At 40.6% G+C, this 6,230-nt stretch overlaps 1 pseudogene; it reads left to right on the forward strand.

The window, feature by feature from the left end:
• Positions 1-6,074: 6,074 nt before the first annotated feature.
• Positions 6,075-6,230, forward strand: LOC112833489 (U4 spliceosomal RNA; annotated as a pseudogene).

Consider the following 6,230-nt stretch of genomic DNA (forward strand, 5'->3'; position numbering starts at 1 on the left):
TCTTCTGGTTCCATACAAATTTTAGGATTATTTGTTCCATTTCTTTGCAAAAGGTGCATGGTATTTTGATGGGGATTGCATTGAATGTGTAGATTCCTCTAGGTATCATTGACATCTTCACAATGTTGGTTCTTCCAATCCATGAGCATGGAAGGTTTTTCCATTTATTTGTGTCTTCTTCAATTTCTTTCATGAGTATTTTATAGTTTTCTGAGTACAGATCCTTTGCCTCTTTGGTTAAATTTATTCCTAGGTATCTTATGGTTTTGGGTGCAATTGTAAATGGGATCGACTCCTTGATTTGTCTCTCTTCTGTCTTGTTGTTGATGTATAGGAATGCCGCTGATTTCTGTGCATTGATTTTATATCCTGCTACATTACTGAATTCCTGTATGAGTTCTAGCAGTTTTGGGGTGGAGTCTTTTGGGTTTTCCACATACAGTATCATATCATCTGCAAAGAGTGAGAGTTTGACTTCCTCTTTGCTGATTTGGAAACCTTTGATTTCTTTTTGTTGTCTGATTGCTGTGGCTAGGACTTCTAGTACTATGTTGAATAGCAGTGGTGATAGTGGACATCCCTGCCACGTTCCTGACCTTGGGGGAAAAGCTCTCAGCTTTTCCCCATTGAGAATGATATTCACTGTAGGTTTTTCATAGATGGTTTTCATGATATTGAGGTATGTACCCTCTATCCCTATACTCTGAAGAGTTTTCATCAAGAAAGGATGCTGTACTTTGTCAAATGCTTTTTCTGCATCTATTGAGAGGATCATATGATTCTTGTTCTTTCTTTTGTTAATGTATTGTATCACATTGATTGATTTGCAGTTGTTGAACCATCCTTGCAGCCCAGGGATAAATCCCACTTGGTCATGGTGAATAATCCTTTTAATGTACTGTTGGATCCTATTGGCTAGTATTTTGGTGAGAATTTTTGCATCCATGTTCATCAAGGCTATTGGTCTGTAATTCTCTTTTTTGATGGGGTCTCTCTCTGGTTTTGGGATCAAGGCAATGCTGGCCTCATAAAATGAGTTTGGAAGTTTTCCTTCCATTTCTATTTTTTGGAACAGTTTCAGGAGAATAGGTATTAATTCTTCTTTAAATGTCTGATAGAATTCCCCTGGGAAGCCATCTGGCCCTGGGCTTTTGTTTGTTGGGAGATTTTTGATGACTGCTTCAATTTCCTTAGTGGTTATAGGTCTGTTCAGGTTTTCTATTTCTTCTTGGTTCAATTTTGGTAGTTGATACATCTCTAGGAATGCATCCATTTCTTCCAGGTTATCTAATTTGCTGGCATAGAGTTGCTCATAATATCTTCTTATAATTGTGTGTATTTCTTTGGTGTTGGTTGTGATCTCTCCTCTTTCATTCATGATTTTGTTGATTCGGGTCATTTCTCTTTTCTTTTTGATCAGTCTGGCCAGGGGTTTATCAATCATGTTAATTCTTTTAAAGAACCAGTCCTAGTTTCATTGATCTGTTCTACTGTTCTTTTGGTTTCTATTTCATTGATTTCTGCTCTGATGTTTATTATTTCTCTTCTCTTGCTGGGTTTAGGCTTTCTTTGCTGTTCTTTCTCCAGCTCCTTTAGGTGTAGGGTTAGGTTGTGTACTTGAGACCTTTCTTGTTTCTTGAGAAAGGCTTGTATTGCTATATACTTTCCTCTCAGGACTGCCTTTGCTGCATCCCAAAGATTTTGAACAGTTGTGTTTTCATTTTCATTGGTTTCCATGAATTTTTAAAATTCTTCTTTAATTTCCTGGTTGACCCATTCATTCTTTAGTAGGTGCTCTTTAGCCTCCATGTATTTGAGTTCTTTCCGACTCTCCTCTTGTGATTGAGTTCTAGTTGCAAAGCATTGTGGTCTGAAAATATGCAGGGAATAATTCCAATCTTTTCATACCTGTTGAGACCTGATTTGTGACCTAGGATGTGATCTATTCTGGAGAATGTTCCATGGGCACTAGAGAAGAATGTGTATTCCGTTGCTTTGGGATGGAATGTTCTGAATATGTCTGTGAAGTCCATTTGGTCCATTGTGTCATTTAAAGTCTTTATTTCCTTGTTGATCTTTTGCTTAGATGATCTGTCCATTTCAGTCAGGGGGGTGTTAAATTCCCACACCATTATTGTATTGTTGTCAATGTGTTTCTTCACTTTTGTTATTAATTGCCGTATATAATTGGCTGCTCCCATGTTAGGGGCATAGATATTTACAATTGTTAGATCTTCTTGGTGGATAGACCTTTTAAGTAGGATATAGTGTCCTTCTTCATCTCTTATTACAGTCTTTGTTTTAAAATCTAATTTGTTTGATATAAGGATTGCCACCCCAGCTTTCTTTTGGTGTCCATTAGCATGGTAAATGGTTTTCCATCCCCTCACTTTCAATCTGCAGGTGTCTTTGGGTCTAAAATGAGTCTCTTGCAGACAGCATATTGATGGGTCTTGTTTTTTAATCCAATCTGATAGCCTGTGTCTTCTGATTGGGGCATTTAGGCACTTACATTCAGGTAACTATTGAAAGGTAGGAATTTAGTGCCATTGTATTGCCTGTAAGGTGACTGTTATTGCATATTGTCTGTGCTCCTTTCTGATCTTTGCTGCTTTTAGGCTCTCTTTTTGCTCAGAGGACCCCTTTCAATATTTCTTTAGGGCTGGTTTCGTGTTTGCAAATTCCTTTAGTTTTTGTTTTTCCTGGAAGCTCTTTATCCCTCCTTCTATTTTCAGTGACAACCTAGCTGGATAGAGTATTCTTGGCTGCATATTTTTCTCGTTTAGTGCTCTGAAGATATCATGGCAGTCCTTTCTGGCCTGCCAGGTCTCTGTGGATAGGTCTGTTGCCAGTCTAATGTTTCTACCATTGTAGGTTACATATCTCTTCTCCTGAGCTGCTTTCAGGATTTTCTCTTTGTCTCTGAGACTCATAAGTTTTACTATTAGATGTTGGGGTGTTGACCTATTTTTATTGATTTTGAGAGGGGTTCTCTGTACCTCCTGGATTTTGATGCCTGTTTCCTTCCTCACATTAGGGAAGTTCTCTGCTATTATTTGCTCCAATATACCTTCTGCTCCTCTCTCTCTTTCTTCTTCTTCTGGGATCCCAATTATTCTAATGTTGTTTCATCTTATCGTATTGCTCATCTCTCGAATTCTGCCCTCGTGACCTGTAGTTGTTTCTCTTTTTCTCAGCCTCTTTATTTTCCATCATTTGGTCTTCTATATCGCTGATTCTCTCTTCTGCCGCATTTATCCTAGCATTTAGTGCCCCCATTTTTGATTGCACCTCATCAATAGCCTTTTTGATTTCAACTTGGTTAGATTTTAGTTCTTTTATATCTCCAGAAAGGGTTTCTCTAATAACTTCCACACTTTTTTCAAGCCCAGCTAGTATCTTTAAAGTCATGATTCTGAACTCTAGGTCCGACATTGTAGTAGTGTCCATATTGAGTCAGTCCCTGGCTGACGGTACTACCTCTTGTTCTTTTTGCTGAGGTGATTTTTTTCATGTTGTCATTTTGTCCAGAGGAGAATAGATGAATGAGAGAACAAAATGCTAACAGGTTAACAACGTGCCCAGCAAATATACTGTATATAAATCAGAAAAGACCTGAAAGAAGCGGAAAAGAAAGGGAAAGAAAGAAAAGAGAAAGAGAGAGAGAGTGAAAAAAAGATAAAAACAAAAACAGAAGAATACAAAAAAAACAGAATATGATCAAGTATGATCAGGCTAGTGCATAGATCAGTGCCACACACTAGATTTTGGGCGTATTTTGGTCTGTTAGAAAAAAGTGCCTCCTAAAATTTTGAAGGAAGAAGGACTTATATATGTACAAAATGAGGGTTGATACAATGAAGGGATGGAAGATGACTGTAAATATGAAAATTATAAAAGATTTTATAAAAGGTATTGATAAGAAGTTGTTTGAAAAAAGAAAGAAGAAGATTTAAAAAAAAGAAAAAAAAGGGAGAGAGTGTGATCAGGCAGGAGACTAGAACAAAGCCATACACTAGTGATTTAGGGTATATTTTGATCTGTTAGAAGAAACTGTATCTCAAAATTTTAGAGAGAGAATAACTTATATATATATGTGCCAAAAATAAGAGTAACTACTATGAAGGGATAAAATATGACTCTAAAAATGAAAAATAAAAAATGTTTTTTTAAAAAAGGGATTGATAAGATGGTTGAAAAAGGGAAAAAGAAAAATTAAAAAAAAACAGTTAAAAAATTAACTTTGAAAAACTAATGAATCATTGTAAAAAAAGCCATGAATTCTATGTACAGTATCCCCCTAGCGCTGGAGTTCTCCCATTCTCCTTGATCAGTAAACTTGGTCTTGGGTGGCTGTTCGTGCTGATCTTCTGGGGGAGGGGCCTGTTGCCCTGGTTCCCAAATGTCTTTGCTGGAGGCAGAATTGCCTCGCCCTTGTCGGTCCGGGCTAAGGAAGCTGCTCGGGATGCTCTCAGGAGCTTTTGTTCCCTGCAAGCTCTCAGTTCAGCTTTGGAGGAACAGGGTGAAAATGGTGGCCTCCCACTCTCTGCCTGGAGTAGCTGAGTACTCGGGGGCCCTGCTTCTCAGTGCACCCCCAGAGAAAAGCAGTCACTCCCGTCTCCCTGGTCTCTGGCCTCACTCCGTGCTCACCCGGCCTGTGACTGAGCGTTTCTATGTCTGGCACCTGACCCCGTGTGGAGTCTCCAAACCCAGCAGATCCCTGTGGTGCGCTCCCACGCTGCTCCTCCCCGGGGAGGAAGGAGAGTCTCCCCATCTCTGCCCTTGTTGGGTCCCTGCTGGAGGAGCAGTGGCCCAACTGTGCCACGGATTACAGTTTATGGCAACCCTGAGCTGAGAGCCCGCGCCTCGGCTCCGTCTCTGCAGCCGGCTTCCCCGCTCGAATACCTGGGAGCTCTGCCACACTCAGGCACCCTTGGTCTTTCTGTGACCCCAAGCGTCCTGAGACCACACTGTCCCGCGAGGGTTCCACCCCTGCTTAGCCACTGGAGCGACATCCCTCAGCGGAGCCGACTTCTAAAAGTTCCGATTTTGTGCTCCACTGCTCTATCACTTGCCTGAAGTGGCCAATGGAGGCTCCCTCCCCCGCCGTCTATCCTCCCAAATAACGCCTCAGATTCACTTCTCCACACGTCCTACCTTCCAGAAAGTGGTCACATTTCTGTTCAGAGAGTTGTTGCTATTCTTCTCTTCAATCTCCTGTTGAGTTTGTAGGTGTTCAGAATGGTTTGGTCCCTATTCAGCTGAATTCCTGAAACCAGACGAAATCCAGGTCTCCTACTCCTCCGCCATCTTGCTCCCAGAAATACAATTTAATTTTTTAAAAAGATTTATTTATTTGTCAGAGAGAGAGCACAAGTAGGCAGAGAAGCAGGCAGAGGGAGAGGGAAAAGCAGGCTCCCTGATGAGCACGGAGCCCAATGTGGGGCTCGAACCCAGGATGCTGGGATCATGACCTGAGCCAAAGGCAGCTCCTTAACCGACTGAGCCACCCAGGCGCCCCTGTTTTAATTTTTTTATTTAGTTTTTTAAAGACTTGTTTGTTTATTTGACAGAGAGCAAGTGCGCACAGAAGCAGGCAGAGAAGCAGGGAGAGGGAGAAGCAGGCTCCCTGCTGAGCAGAGAGCCAGACTCAGGGCCTTGATCCCAGGACCCTGAGATCATGACCTGAGCCAAAGGTAGATGCTTAACTGACTGAGCCACCCAGGAGCCCCATATGATTGATTTTTATATATAGTTCTTGTATCTTGAAATCTTGAAAGTCTTGCTTATTAGTTATAGAAGACTTTTTTGTTGATTCCATTGGATTTTCTACATAGATGATCATGTCATGTCTAATTAAAGAAGTATTCCTTCTTTTTTTCAATCAGGATGCCTGTTACTTCTTTGCTTTGCCTGTTTGCACTAACATTTCCAATACAATGTTGAATCTAAGTGGTAAGAGCAGAATTCTTGTCTTGTTTCTGATTTTAGGGAGAAAGCATTCACTTTCACCATGAAGTATGATGCTAGATGTAGGTGTTTGAAAACATTCTTTACAGATCAAAGATGTTTTGAGCTTTGCACAGTGGCAGTATCATAGCCAGTGAGGTTCATCTGAGGTGTGATTATTGCTAACTGAAAGCTCTTCACAGATCAAAGAGGTTTCTGTCTATCACCAGTTTGCTAAGACCTTTTTATCTTAGGAATGGATGTTGGCTAGAATGTAGTTC

This window comes from Callorhinus ursinus, unplaced genomic scaffold (assembly GCF_003265705.2).
Source record: "Callorhinus ursinus isolate GAN/ISIS: 27379988/994484 unplaced genomic scaffold, GSC_fseal_2.0 scaffold116, whole genome shotgun sequence".
Classification (NCBI taxonomy): domain Eukaryota; kingdom Metazoa; phylum Chordata; class Mammalia; order Carnivora; family Otariidae; genus Callorhinus; species Callorhinus ursinus.